The following is a 14,120-nucleotide window of genomic DNA, read 5'->3' as shown; positions in this document are numbered from 1 at the left end:
TATCTGGCACTTTTTAGAGACACACTTTTTATAAGAGGCTCAGGACAATTTTGAAATAACACCCGCATGAGGGAACAGAAGTAATTCTACATAATTGTCATGCAGATCGCGTATTGTCGATTCTTGGATACGATCCATCTTCCCATAGAGATACTGAAGAATCACGTTAAGAACGGAAACGTGAGCTGTCGGAAACTTCCTCTTGAAAGTTTATGATCGGGGACAAATGGAATATTAAAAAGTAAGAGATAAAAGCAGAAGCGACACCTTTATTATGTCTCCGTCAAAGATCTTTCTGTGAAAAATGACAATATTTTGTCACTTTTCGTTAGATAGATATGAAGTCATATAAGAGATATTTAATTTTAAGGTTAACGAAGATATTATAGTGTTTTATTTATTTGTTTTTGTTTTTTAAGCACTTAAAATATTTTAGTTTCAAACAGTCTACATATATATATAAATTAATGGTTATAGTAATAATTAAAAAGTTTATTTATAGAAAATAGAAAGTGAGAATTTATTTATCGAAAATACTTCTATAAAAATCAAATAAACACTAACAATTTTATCGACTTGATTAATATATCAATGTTGCAACAAATTAATTAATAAAAACTTTTTAAAACAATATAGTCTTGTCAAAATTGGAGTTCGTTGTTACATTCTGCAGAGAGTTTTATACTTGCTTCTTATCTCTCTTTATATCCTAATCTTAACTCCACATAAAAAAATCTTGCGGCAAAAACATTGCAAGATTAATGCCTTTGCATGACGTACGCGCGTACAGCTGGCAATTAGAATTGCAATTTTATTCTCGTTGAGGAATAACACGCGCAAGGCCGTGGTTGGCGATTCGCGTCAATGTCCGTCGAGGCACGACCCCTCGGTAATTTATAGCTGAAACGGAAGAATTGCAAATTGCGGTTGTAGCTGAAAATCCGCACGACGGAGAGCGATATCGGTCTACAATTTGCCGTAACCTGTCGTATGTAGGTCGTATCGCAGGTCGTGGATGTGAATGAATGTGGATGTACGTACGCGAGGGTCTCCAATCATACTATACCTCAAGATCTTATATCTTCCGATTAATTTTACTCAAAAGACTTACAATAATATGTTCAACTTAATTTGTGTTCCTGTTACACGTTTTTGAAATATGAACGAGAGGGATATACTTTCGCCGAGTTTAACTTTTTTTAATGGCACAGAGATGGAAGGGGATGATACGAGATATAGACTATTATGCATACATAATTTATGTCTATTTGTAATTGTAAATTTATTTAAATTGTGTTAGTTTTAATAGTCTTTTAAAACAGGATCATTCTGAAAATACATACATAAGGATCTCTGAAAGTCGTTTCATTCAATTTTTATGTTCGTAGACGTAAAAGCGTAATCTAAAATTGAAGAGCTACGTTCTCTCTACTACCAGCGGTAAATGCGGTTGTTTTATTGCCATATTACATTAAACACGATCGAATGTAATAAGATTCGAGGATCAGATGTTTAGTTTTAATACTAAATATAAAGTGAAAACACGACTGAATAAAATGAATATGCGAGTCGGAATATTTCAGCGGATTTAAGAAGCGATAAAAATGCTGCGCCATTTTTCGTATTTACTTTCGTACTTTTTCACGTTCCCTAAGCGGATAGAATTGTGCATCCAAGCTGAACGCGACCATTTTGAGCATTACAATGTCTGTGATATTGATTTACATAAAATAAACCAATGCAGATATTTTTAAAAAATTTTGATTAAATAGTTTCTTTAAACAAAAGTTAAACCTTAAATAAAATATTCTATAACAGAAGGGGAAAATAGTATAATTGTTGCCCTATATATCCAAATATCATTTTATATATCAGCTTTGTTATTAATACTGTTATAAACCTGATATTAACCCTCAATTCAATACCGTTGTACAATCAGTTACATTATTTTCCGAATTAACGATCGATTTCAGGTTACAATGATAGCTCATCATTTATAGCAATGATGATCAATCATGCTTTTGCATATACCATCGGAACTGGCATATCGAATAGCGTGTGCGATTTATGATGCTGTTATTATTATTTAATCTTGCATGCATATATTTAATTGGATCCTAATATATACATAGTATAATAATTTAATAGTAATTTCAATAATGCCCTCTTGCATTTTTACTTGTTTTAGCTCTTTTCGAAAAGATATTATTGTCTTAAACTGTCTTAAGAGACTATAAATTTTTTTTATTATATAATAAAAAATGTACGGATGAATTAATCAGTGGAGTACTCCGGAATTTTCAAAAAAATTCAGTTAAAATTATTAAATTTTATGTAAAGAGAAGTTGGTGTACAATTATGCGACAGTTTAATTTTTGTAGGATTTATGACAGTTTTAATTAAAAGCAACCAAAAAGTAATAGTTGTGGCTACTTTTAATTAAAGCTTGTCAGGTACATATAGAGAGAAAAAGAGTCCCATCCACCGAATAAAATGCAAAATTCCTTAGATTCTTATGAAAAACTTTTTGAAAGAAAAATATTCTAAAACCGATCTTTTAATAATAAAAAAATAAAAAATAAACCGTATAATTCGAAATAAATTTAATATACAAATATTAGTGAATATATTTTATTGAATATAATATTTTATTAAATATAACATTTTATTAAATGTAATTAAATAATACATCTTATTATTATTTAAAAATTTATTTATTTTACACTTTTAACATTTTAGTTTTAATGTTTTATTCGTACATTCACATTATCCGCTATTCTTAATTGTTAGAACAAAATAAAAGTATAACATAATATGTTAGAAAAATAAAATTATACAAAATGAAGATAGATTCAAACGGTGAGAAAATAATTGGCAATTGTAGGACTTTAGCTATAAATGTAAAAGTTGTAGGACATAAAGATTGTTTGCATTCTTTATTATGTCATTGGTGCGACTTGCATCGCCCGCGTACTTGATGCAAACTAGAAACTTCGTTTACAACTTCAAAGGGGAAAATTGTTTCGTTTTACTTGAACGCAATCCGCGTGCAGAAGCACTCGGCAGCGCAGTAACTTTTTCGTTTATATTGAGGTACTTTGACTTGTTTCTCGAAAGTTTGCATGCGCTACTCCGCACCCATTTTGCGTCCTAATTCGCTCGCGCCGTCCGATAATATGTGGGAGAGTAAATTTGCAGAGTATATGTATTTTGCTGATTAGTGCTTTTGTGATAAAGCAACCACATACCAACAGCATCAACGTTATTATTTAGCAAGAAACAATATGAGAAATAGCATTTTGGATTGATGTTAAATGTGCATCTAAGGCGTTTCTCTTTGTTTTGATTTTATTATATACAAAATTATTCCGGTTAATTATAATTCGGTTCTATCCTCCTTTCATTGATCCTCTTTTAGTTATATGATGGTACGTAGCTTTTTTATATTCATATGTAGTGAAAAATAAAAAGTATTTTGTGAAATAAGCTCCAAAATGGAATTATATTACAAAATATTTTGTCATATACTTCAAACGCGTGATTTTTTTCAAAAATTTTAATATGAAGTTTAATTAACGCTTTTTCAAGTATTGAATTTAAATTATAAAGATATAAATGATATTTTCAAGATATTTCGGAGAAAAAGATTTACTTCAAATTTGTGGAGGAAATAAAATTAAAGTACGAGGATTTTAATTTAATATAAAATGTGGAAGATTTAATTTTTTCTTGAAAAATCATTTATATGTTATGTTCTTATAGACCTGATTTATAAGTATATAATATGTCAAACACATTTATAATATTATATTATTATATTAACTATTTTAGTTAATATTTAATATATATTTAAGCTGGACATATTCATAAATTATTCTATTTTAATCGATCATTACCGATGATAACATTTAATCAAAAATGTAAACGTAATATTAATAATTATAGAGGATAAAACTTAAATCTAATTAAAATTAATTTAGACAAAATTAGACAAAAAATGCTTCAATATTTGTTTGCTATATTCTATATATAATATTTGCTACGTTTTAGATTTGTATCCGGAAGTCCTTTCTCTATTGGAAGCAATATTCTGAAAGCGTGTAAAAAAAACCACTTTAAGATTATATTCACACCTAGTTATAGCATTTATTTGTTTTAACTGGGAAAAATATATTGGGTTGGAAGGAAAGTAATTTTAGTTGTATTTTTACCTCAGAACCTAAACAAATTTATTCGTAACGTAACACGGCCGGTGTTTTATATATTTTTTACCAACTTTTAGATAGCTTAATTTCTCAAGCGTAGAAGTCGGATGTTTTCTTAACGAAGAACTGCTGAAGGTGATTTTTGCAGTGTTTCTAATCCTTTAGTTTTACAAATTTTGGCGCTAAATTTTTCGTTTCTTGTGAAAAAGAAACCGACTGCTTAGGAATAAATCTAATCTTACATCTGGTTTCATGCGCGGACCTTACCAACCTAATCAACTTGCGTGTCGCTTGCTACGGAAGCTTATATAGTTTTTTTAGGTCAATGGGATTTGTGTGTGCGTGGTCAGGTCGCGTTTATCAACCGACTGCGACCTGATTCATCTTCTTTAGACCGAAACTCGGTGGAGGATTATTAAAATCTCTTGTACGTGTACACAGGCATGTGCGATCGCGTTCGAAATAATTAAGCAACGGTACGAAGTAATTTTGAGTGAACACTTCGGGGGCGAAAATACGGTGAATTGATATCGCACTTCATTTATTTCGTCTTTCGGCCCGGCAGGGCATTCCACGAAATACCCAAGCTTACTTGATTAATCGTTGCGGCGTAACGTGCCACGCAAATATGATGAATGAGAACGGCGAAGAGACAACGAACGTTGATGCATACATCAGCGCATACATCATATTACACTTGGCGGTCATGCGTTCTGTCATTTCCAGCTTATATATGTATATGCTTTTCCAGTTTACGCGAGATCGTGTGAGAGATATAGACGCACAAAGCCCGCACGTGCTTTTTTTTTTTTTCTTTTAGCACGGTTGGAAATGACTTTTGCAGAGTGTCGGATGAACTTTATTGGTCTTCTGGCGTTGCGAGTTTGAAATGCCATAGGATTGGTTTTACGCTGAACGAAAGACAATATGGCAAGGTACCAACAGAAAATACAAGACATACCGTACAACCGTTGAAAAGGTTTTGTCGTTTTACGCGACGCGAGTTTTGTTTTTGCAACAATATAAAAACGCATACGCGTACGCAACCCTTTGTGGCGTCACAGTGACACAATAAATCTTATACGCATTGCAACATGGAGGCCGGCTTGTTGTCATCGCTTTAATGCTCGAAACTGTCGCGGATGTAGCAACGTGTCCCTCATGGGACCCGCGGAACGGATTACTTGGTTTCTCTCCGTTTCATGCCGGCGCACTATTGTATGCATCATAACTTATATTAACGTTGTTTATGATGCAAGTGAAACACCATGCATGGTTAATACTGCTGCAGTCTTGGTATTATATCGTCCTTTTCATTGTTCCCGTTTGGTCGGTCGTTTCGGTTCGCGAAAGGGCACCGCCATTAGAACACGATAGTACATAAATTCGCCGCTCATTATACTGTCGTGCGCGGCCCTTAGTTCGAACATTGCTCACGTGCGCAATTAGGCTGTTTAACTGTGGCCAACATTACTGAGATTTCCCGCACGCTTGGTATTGTAAGTGGGAGAGTGCACTAACAACTATTCCCGGTCATTTATGATCTCTGCTATGTCGCAAACATAACAACGGATTGCAAAAAGAGTCACTAAGATGATATAAAAATTATTTTATGGATGTTGGCAATATTTTCTTGATTTATTTCTACATTAACATTGTTTTTATGAACAATCTTATATCAAAGTAATAATAAGTATAATAATAAAATAATATTGCTTAAAGACTGATACATCATGAGGTAATATTTTTCGTAATAAAGCCGCTTGTATTTTTTTGTATTTAAGAAAAAATTTTATTAAAACTATATTTTTTATTAATATGTTCTTATTTATTTATTATTAATTATATTAAATTTATATATTATAACAATATATAAATAATGATATATGAATGGATTCATATTTAATAAAACTACCGGAATTGATAGAATTTCTAAAATTTTACTGTTATGGCAATTACATTAACAGGACGAAAAATAGAAATTGCAGTAAGTTAAAAAATTGTGATTATGTTTATACACAATTTTATTCGGGAAAAAATGATTTTTGCAAAATAAAAACAATGAATTCTGAATGTTCGAATTGTGCATAAAGTCAAACGGATTAGATGCTTATTTGTCGGAATCCTGGAACTAGTCCAGGATTAAATTTCACTGTCGCCGTTAATACAACAAAATCTGCAAAGCCTGTAAGGAGGACATATCGCGTTGGAAATTCGCCTCGGCCGTACTTTCCAGGGAACGGTACCCGTGGTATTGCTAGGAAATTTTAATGAAACTACCCTACGGTACTTTTACTAGGCCAGAGGCTCCACCGGCGCATATACAATAACGGCCTTCAGAAAGTTTTTGAGGGCGAGAGGCAACGCTCTCCTAAGAAATTTTTCATCGCTGCGGTTTCACGACGATGGAAGTTCGGTAAATAAAAACGGATAATCGGGACCGTCGTTTGGGTTGCATCGACGATGTACATACGATGAATAAAGAGTTTTTTATTTCCGAAGCATGGAATTGTCTCTAATTACTTTTTTTGTAAGTTGAAGCATTTATATATTTCTGACCGCGATATGTGTTTTTTAATCGTCGAAGCGCGCCACAAAAAATAGAGACGGGACGCGAAATGAATTAATTCTCGTTCTAATTTTGTCGCATCTTTTAAATCTTTATGAGTGAATGGCTAAGTGTCACCATGGCACAGTTAATTTCTATTTAAAATTAAAGCTGTAACGCAAACAAAGTTAATTATATTTGAGGTTGATCCTTGGAAATTAATTAATTAAACGTGCAAGGATTTAGATTTATCACAAAATGTTAGAACTGACTTGCACGCTACATCTACTATAGCTTGTTGTAATTTCTTAAATTAAAAATTTTATATATAACTCAAAGTAAAATTGCGAGAAAAGGAAAAATGCAACGTAATGTAATCTGAAAGACGAGAGTATGAGAACACATTTTTGAATGAATATCAAAGAGAGGATTATAGGAGAAAAGCTTTAGCCGGAATATAATCTACAAAAATATAACTTTCTTTACAATTGTATCTCCTTTTTTTTTTTTTAATATATATATACAACAATTGCTTCATTGATTTCTATAATGACTTTTAAATCGTGAGGAAACGTCGATCGCAGATCTCAAATTGTGATCTCATCAGCGATTTCATCAGCGCGATATATATGATTGTAAGGACTGACCGTATATTTGACCGATCGAACTTTTTGCCTCGGTGTAATATCATCGCGGTATCGTTTTTCAGCACTTTACAGTCGAAGCAATAAATTGTATGTCGTAACGTTTACACACGGTAGCGACAATTTTCCTCGCCTACGCCACAAAAGTGGTTTTATAGCCAAGTGCGTTATTAATAATAGACATCGTCATTATTAATAGCGTATACTTGGCTATAAAACCGCTTTTGCGTGGCGAGAAAAAGTGCCGTGCCTGCCTGCCTGCCTGCCTGTCTGTCCATTTCGTGACGAATTACCGCCGCGAGAATTGCAGAAATGAAGATGTGAAATTCCTTGTCGATTTGCCGCGGCCTGCAAATATTGTAGCCTTTACAAGGCGATCGATAGCTACGTAGTATGGTCAAATATCTATTTTAGGTACTGCTCTTCACCGGCAGTATCGCGTTACGTGTTTACACAGTTGAGTAACAAGCTCGATTCTGCGAGAGCGATATGGAGACAAATTATCCGAGGGGAAAAAAACGGCGCCAAAGATCGACTTGTACGTCGCGTGAAAAGGGAGAGACCTGAATTTTAAAAATTAATATGCATATGTTGCATATATTTATGCACGTTATTATTCCGAAACTTTACTTCCTTTTGTAATATTACTTTGTGCAATTTTATATAGAGGAGAGGAGGCGATTATGGATTAGATATGGGGTTATGGAATTTACGGTATTTCGTATACTTTGTATAGAATTTTGGAGATAACCGTCTAAATTATTTTTTTACATACTGTTTAGACGTTATACTATGACTGCTGGTCATGAATATTTATTGTTGTAAAAGATGCATTTTAATATTGCAGGTAGCCGAAAGTTTTATAGGTGTGTATTATTTATTCTTTTATTTTGAGAAGTAGGTAGTATTATTTTTTTAACTTTAGTATAACTTGAAAGACTTGAATACAGCTTTCAAATGATGCAGTTAAATTTAATGTTTGACGTAATGCGTAAATGCATTTGACGTGTAAAGTTATATTGCCTGCGTTCAGGATTATAGACCACTTGCGAGTGTCGCGAGTCTGAGTCCCATAATCTCTTCGCACGTAATATTTTTTTTACAATATTTTTATGATGCTTAGCTAATATTGTTTGTTATAATACTTTTATAGTACTGCTACAATACGCAAAGTTATAAGAGATAAAGATTTTTTACGTATATTTTTTATTTTTTTTGTGTGATAGATGCTGATGTGCAAGATTCGTTAAAGAGCGTTAATTTTTTATTTTTTAGAAATAAAAGTAATTTTGAGAATATTTGTTGATAAGATTCCATATCTCCTTACGGGTTCCATAATCGCAATCTATTTTCCTCTCTTAAATAAATTGTTAATTATATTTGTTATGTATATCCGAAGAACATTTGCTTATATAACATGATCGGTAGAACTTCATATGGGTAACAAACTTATTGTACCAACGAGAATTATGTCACATAAATATTTATTGAGTTATTTAAATAAACCAAAATAATGTTTATAATCTCTTATCTCCTCAAAATTTTACAATTCTCTTCCATATATAACGGTTAATGTTAATCATTGCGAGCAGAACAGTTTGCAAAATAAGCGAAAATAAATAACAGTAACAAATGAAAAGTAAATGCAAGTCGATAATCTGAGAACACCTTTGTGCCATGTATCCACGTTATTTTCCTGTACTTTCAATTGGAAGAAATCGAGTCACGTCGAATCGTCGCCCTTACATTCGCCATTCGTACCGAAAGCGGTGAGCTGGATGCACATAATCTACTCGCATTGGCGAGTACAACGTTTGAAAGGAACAGTCCGCGGATAATGCGGAAACGCCGTTACGCGCACAATGGCCACGGCCACTGAAGAACAACGAAGCGAAGGACACAAAAGAGGCCGGCGCACACGCCCGTTTTCTCCTCCTCGTAAGCGCGCAGAACTATGTCGCGCGCATTTCGCGTGGAAACACGACAATGCGATGTGTGTGTGATGTGGATGTCGATGCAACCGCCATTGCAACAGCCGGACGTTCCGGTGTTAATTCTTTGTAGGTCGTCGGCGTTAAAGGTATATGCCGATCGGTCGCACGATAATGTTATATGCCAGCTGTGCTATAAATATTCTTCACGTGCGCGTTCGTCACGTACGGATGACAACACGTTGAGGCGTCCCGTCGTTTTGCTTGCTGGAAGGGATCAATGATTGCGGATGTATTCTGTGGTACGCTGGGCGCAGCAGCCGTCGCTGCTTTGCGAGTTCCAGCGAGGTCGAAATTCCATGCACGGGTTGTGTGTATGTGTCGTCCTTAAATTTGCAGTGATTACGCACGGTTGTTTTAACGACCACTTATACAGCGAAAAAATTATACGTATATATACATATATATTACTCTGGTAATTAGTGTAAACGTGGACCAAGAAGGAAGGAATTGTGAAATAAAGTTTTTGTTTTTCATCGAATGGCCATGTATTTGCATTATTTATGATATAATTTTCTGAATTGGCATTTGTATGTTACTTTATACGATATCAAATTTTATAAAGTATCCCGAAAGGTTGGTCCAAACTTTTATTAATTATAAAGAATGTTCAAAAAATCTTTCATATGCAAGAGTACAGGCTTCTATTCGTCGAATTAATAACTGTCGAACTCTTTTGAATATTTCTTGAATATTTATTGTATCAATTATATATTATGGATAATAATTGATACATTCTTTCAACGTTTATAACTGTTTAGTAAAACATTTTCGGATATAAGTTTATATATTTTCGACCTCATTAACACGTTGTATAAGTTTGACCTTTTCGAACCTCCCGTACTTAACCTTCTGTTAATATCGAAACTTTCCAAAATCTCCAAGATATGAACCTGAATCTCCCCTTGTCAGATTTCCATAATATTAATCATAAAATAAATAAAACTTTTACTTTTGTTGCTTTTATTAGACTTTCATAATATGATAGCCATAAAATTGAAGCGTTGCGACGCTTTTTTTTTATTACAGAAGTATATAAAATTGTTACGTAGGAATGCAATATTTTTAGCGTGTTTAAAAAAAAAATAGAAAAAGAGAGAGGAAGCAGTTATCTGTATTTTTATAACAGCAATAATTTTTTAAATAAAAGCTTTTATTGTCAACATGCGCCAATGGAACAATTCGCGAAACTTTAATAAAAAATTACCTGAGATTAAAGTACGGCGAATTACTTCCTTTTTATCGTTTCCCTTCATAATAGAGAAGTTTATAGAATAATTATTATAATGAATGACTTCCTAATAACGTTTGCCCATCACATCTGAGTATCACGGGACTACTTTGCGACTTTACGGTTCCTCTTTGTAAAGTGTTATCACTGAAATTTATTCTTTATAATGTCTCCAAGAGCAACGCAACACACTGTCAAATATGTTAATTCTTTAGTAGCAATTTCGTTTAATTGCCGCGAGTTTGCCAACCGCAAGCGTTACAAGAAAAGGAGCAAGTTTATTAGCAATTTTAATCTGCCATTTTGAACCCCAGCCACTAACTTCTTTCTCGTATCGTTATCCGTTGCTATTAAGAAACAATATCGTGGCAGAAATAACTTTTAGTAATTTTTCAGTAACTATTGAACAACATTTTAAATAACGAACGGATGCGAATTGCAAAGGTATATAATTGCAATTTCTTTTTCTCAGACAAATTTTCTTTATTCATCTGTCGTAGTTTCCAAAGATCAAATTCTTAAAAACGTACAGCCAAAAAAAGAAAGATGAACATTAACAACTAATAATCTCTCCTTCACATTTAGAACACGATCGATAAATTTCCCCGGGCGGGATTCGTCAGTTTCTCCTCGTCGTGAAAACTTGCAGCAAGAACGAAACTTCCTACGGTAGCAATTAATATACAGTAAATGTATGCCTAATATCTCTCGCCAACAGTTTAAAGCGTTTACGCCAAGATGAAGAGGGAGAGAGGGGGGGGAGGGGAGCTCGGGCATATAATTTCTTATCGAGCGCGAACTTCGAAGTTTGCGAATGCGGTGCATTAACTCGAGTGGCGGTACGCTACATGGAATAATCGACGACTCTAACGAAACTCGAGCACGTATAAATACCGTGGCGGGGAGGCCCAGCCGTTAATCTTCATCCGCGCGCTTAATCTCGTAAATAGCCGGGGCGCGACATTGGGCGTTTGGACAGGCGCCACCGCGAGGCGCGTCAGCGTTAATTACGTTTACGTGTTTCACATCTCGCGCTCGTTTGCCGGCCGCGCTGAGGCGCTCGCTTTTGCTAACCTAAACGTGCGACGCCATCATTTCGTTCATTAAATCGGTCGGCCACGAACAATCGTCGTTCCTAGGCCGGTCACGATCGCGGCGGTTTCCTCCTCGTTTGAACGATCCACCCCTTTCCATCTCCGCCGAGAAACGAGCGGACTTTCTCATAATTCCAGCCGCGTATCGACTGAAGCTCATTACGACATTACTCCCGCGTCAACGTCGGCATAATAATTAATTTTTTTCTCCGCTATCGCGGTATACGTTGTTACCCGTACATGTATTACACGAAGGGGATCAAGGTTGCCATAAACGTTCTGTTTATCTATTCACATGATTTTAGGATTTTCGAATCTTGTGATTTTTAAATTTTCTTAAACGAAAATATTAATTATTTACTGTAGAATTTTAGTATTAAAGTAAGTTTACCGTTTTTCGTATTTGACAGTGATGAAGTTAAAAATCTATATGCACTGGTCTGTGTAAATTTTAGCAACGGACAAACTGACTCTTGTTTACACAGATAGAATTTATTTAGGTACATTGAGAGAAAAAAATAGTAAATTCAAATAAATATTTCTTTGTGCTAATAACATATTTTTTTAGAAAATCATTAATATTTATTTAAAACAAGTAATAGTTTTCTACAATTTAGAAAATATTCAAAGAAATATTTATTTGAATCTAGCATTTGTTTTCTCAGTGTAGAAAAGAACAATCTCTGAAATTTTTATGTGCACGCTTATAGAAAATTTATCATACACAATTTTTAAAGAGTAATTTTTTGAAAATATTAAAAAAATTTTTTAAATATTTTTTAAGTGTTAAAAATTGACACTTTGCAAGGTTTTCTTATCAGCTATTTTTATATTATGGAAATGATTAATTTTAATTTTAATTTTTCAAATTGAATTGTTGAAAGCACTTTGTTCTTTTTAAATAATGCACGTATGTGTGCTTATGGCGTTCGCCATCATTATCCCGATCACGCGTTCGGTTTCGATATCCTGCCATTTATGACGACATTACGGCCACGAATTTCAGTCGAGAGTGCAACCGACGTGCGTTGCGTGTATTATGTGCATGCAATATACGGCGCACCGCGATCTCGAAAATTACGTACAGTCTCTTACCACGTAACAACAAGGCAAGAACTTCCTGCTGTAGCTGTGTTATCGAGATCGCTCGGTTTTATATTGTAACGAGTTACCGGATTAAAGTATCAATTATATGTTTTTTCACGTAATCTTGCAAGAAATCTGCCAGTCATTTCCATATTGTACACAAAAATAGAATTTTTTATACTTCTCTTCTAGTAGCTTCTCTTTTTTCCTGAGAAATTAAAAGCTTATTTCGCAATGAGTAATTTCTGTTCTATTTTTGTCTTCTAAAAGACATCGACGCCTTCCTAAGTAGAAATGCATTAGTCTGTTTCTGGAAAAAATTAAAACATTAAAATTGCATTTCGTTCAAGAATAAAACGCGAATAAAGTAATAAAAGTAATATTTATTTAAAAAATTGCAATAACGAAGACTTCCTAATTAATTCTGTAATTAGAAATATAAAATTTATCGCATGTGTTAATAAAAAATACTTTTTAAATATCTTAATATTTAATAATTACTACAATCTGTTATTACAAAATCCTTAATATTCTGAAATGCATTAATTTATTTACTAAATATTAACAGTATTTTTAATATTAATAAATTAATAATAGTAATTATTATTATTGCTCACAGTTATTAAAACATTTTTTGGAAATAATATTAAAAATAATTTTTATAATACAGCTTTATTATTAAAATGATTTAATGAATAATGCTTTTACTAAATTTCATAACGCGTGGTTAAGGTTAAAATTACTAAGAAATTACATTAATATTGTTCATAAGCATACTATATTTGGCAATACTTGACAAATTAAACAAAACTTTGTAAAGTTTTGGAAAGGGATCGATAATAATGACTGTTATCAAGATAAAATATTCAAATCCGATAAAATATGAAACAGAGTGAGATAACGTAAAAGTGTAACAGAAGACATCAAACTATATACTGATCTTGTTTTACGGAAATCGTTCGATGCTACTATCATAATTCACCGACATTAAATATGCGTGGCGCGCAATGGCAGGCTCATTGTCAGACTTGTCGCATAGAAAATTTTATCGCTTCTGAAAAGCATAATAGTGGTGCACAATGGGGAGCGAAATCATTACTCTAGACACGCAGCCTGAGATTGAAATTGCACATTAAAATGAAAAATGCACGACTTCTTCATAAATACATGGACATAAAATGGACATGAAATAATGTCTTTTTTTAGAGATTAATTGTCTAATTTGATAATTCTGTGTATTGTGATGTGAAAAATGTTTTTAAGTGTTGAAAACCATTGAAAATTTTACGCAATTGTTTTTACGAAATGTTTTATTCATTGT

The 14,120-nt window shown here is 33.3% G+C and overlaps 2 protein-coding genes across 5 annotated transcripts in view; both read left to right on the top strand.

Moving 5' to 3' along the window:
- The window catches only part of LOC105834534 (neurocalcin homolog), a 182,345-nt gene that overhangs the window by 109,446 nt on the left and 58,779 nt on the right, over positions 1–14,120 (top strand). The window lies entirely within an intron of this gene.
- Positions 1–14,120, top strand: part of LOC105834535 (neuronal calcium sensor 2) — a 169,412-nt gene that overhangs the window by 109,424 nt on the left and 45,868 nt on the right. The gene's annotated exons all lie outside the window — the stretch shown is intronic.

The sequence above is a fragment of the Monomorium pharaonis genome, chromosome 2 (genome assembly GCF_013373865.1).
Source record: "Monomorium pharaonis isolate MP-MQ-018 chromosome 2, ASM1337386v2, whole genome shotgun sequence".
NCBI classification, from domain to species: Eukaryota; Metazoa; Arthropoda; class Insecta; order Hymenoptera; family Formicidae; genus Monomorium; species Monomorium pharaonis.
Note: the sequence above shows the minus strand (reverse complement) of the source record. Positions and strands in the feature narration are given on the sequence as shown.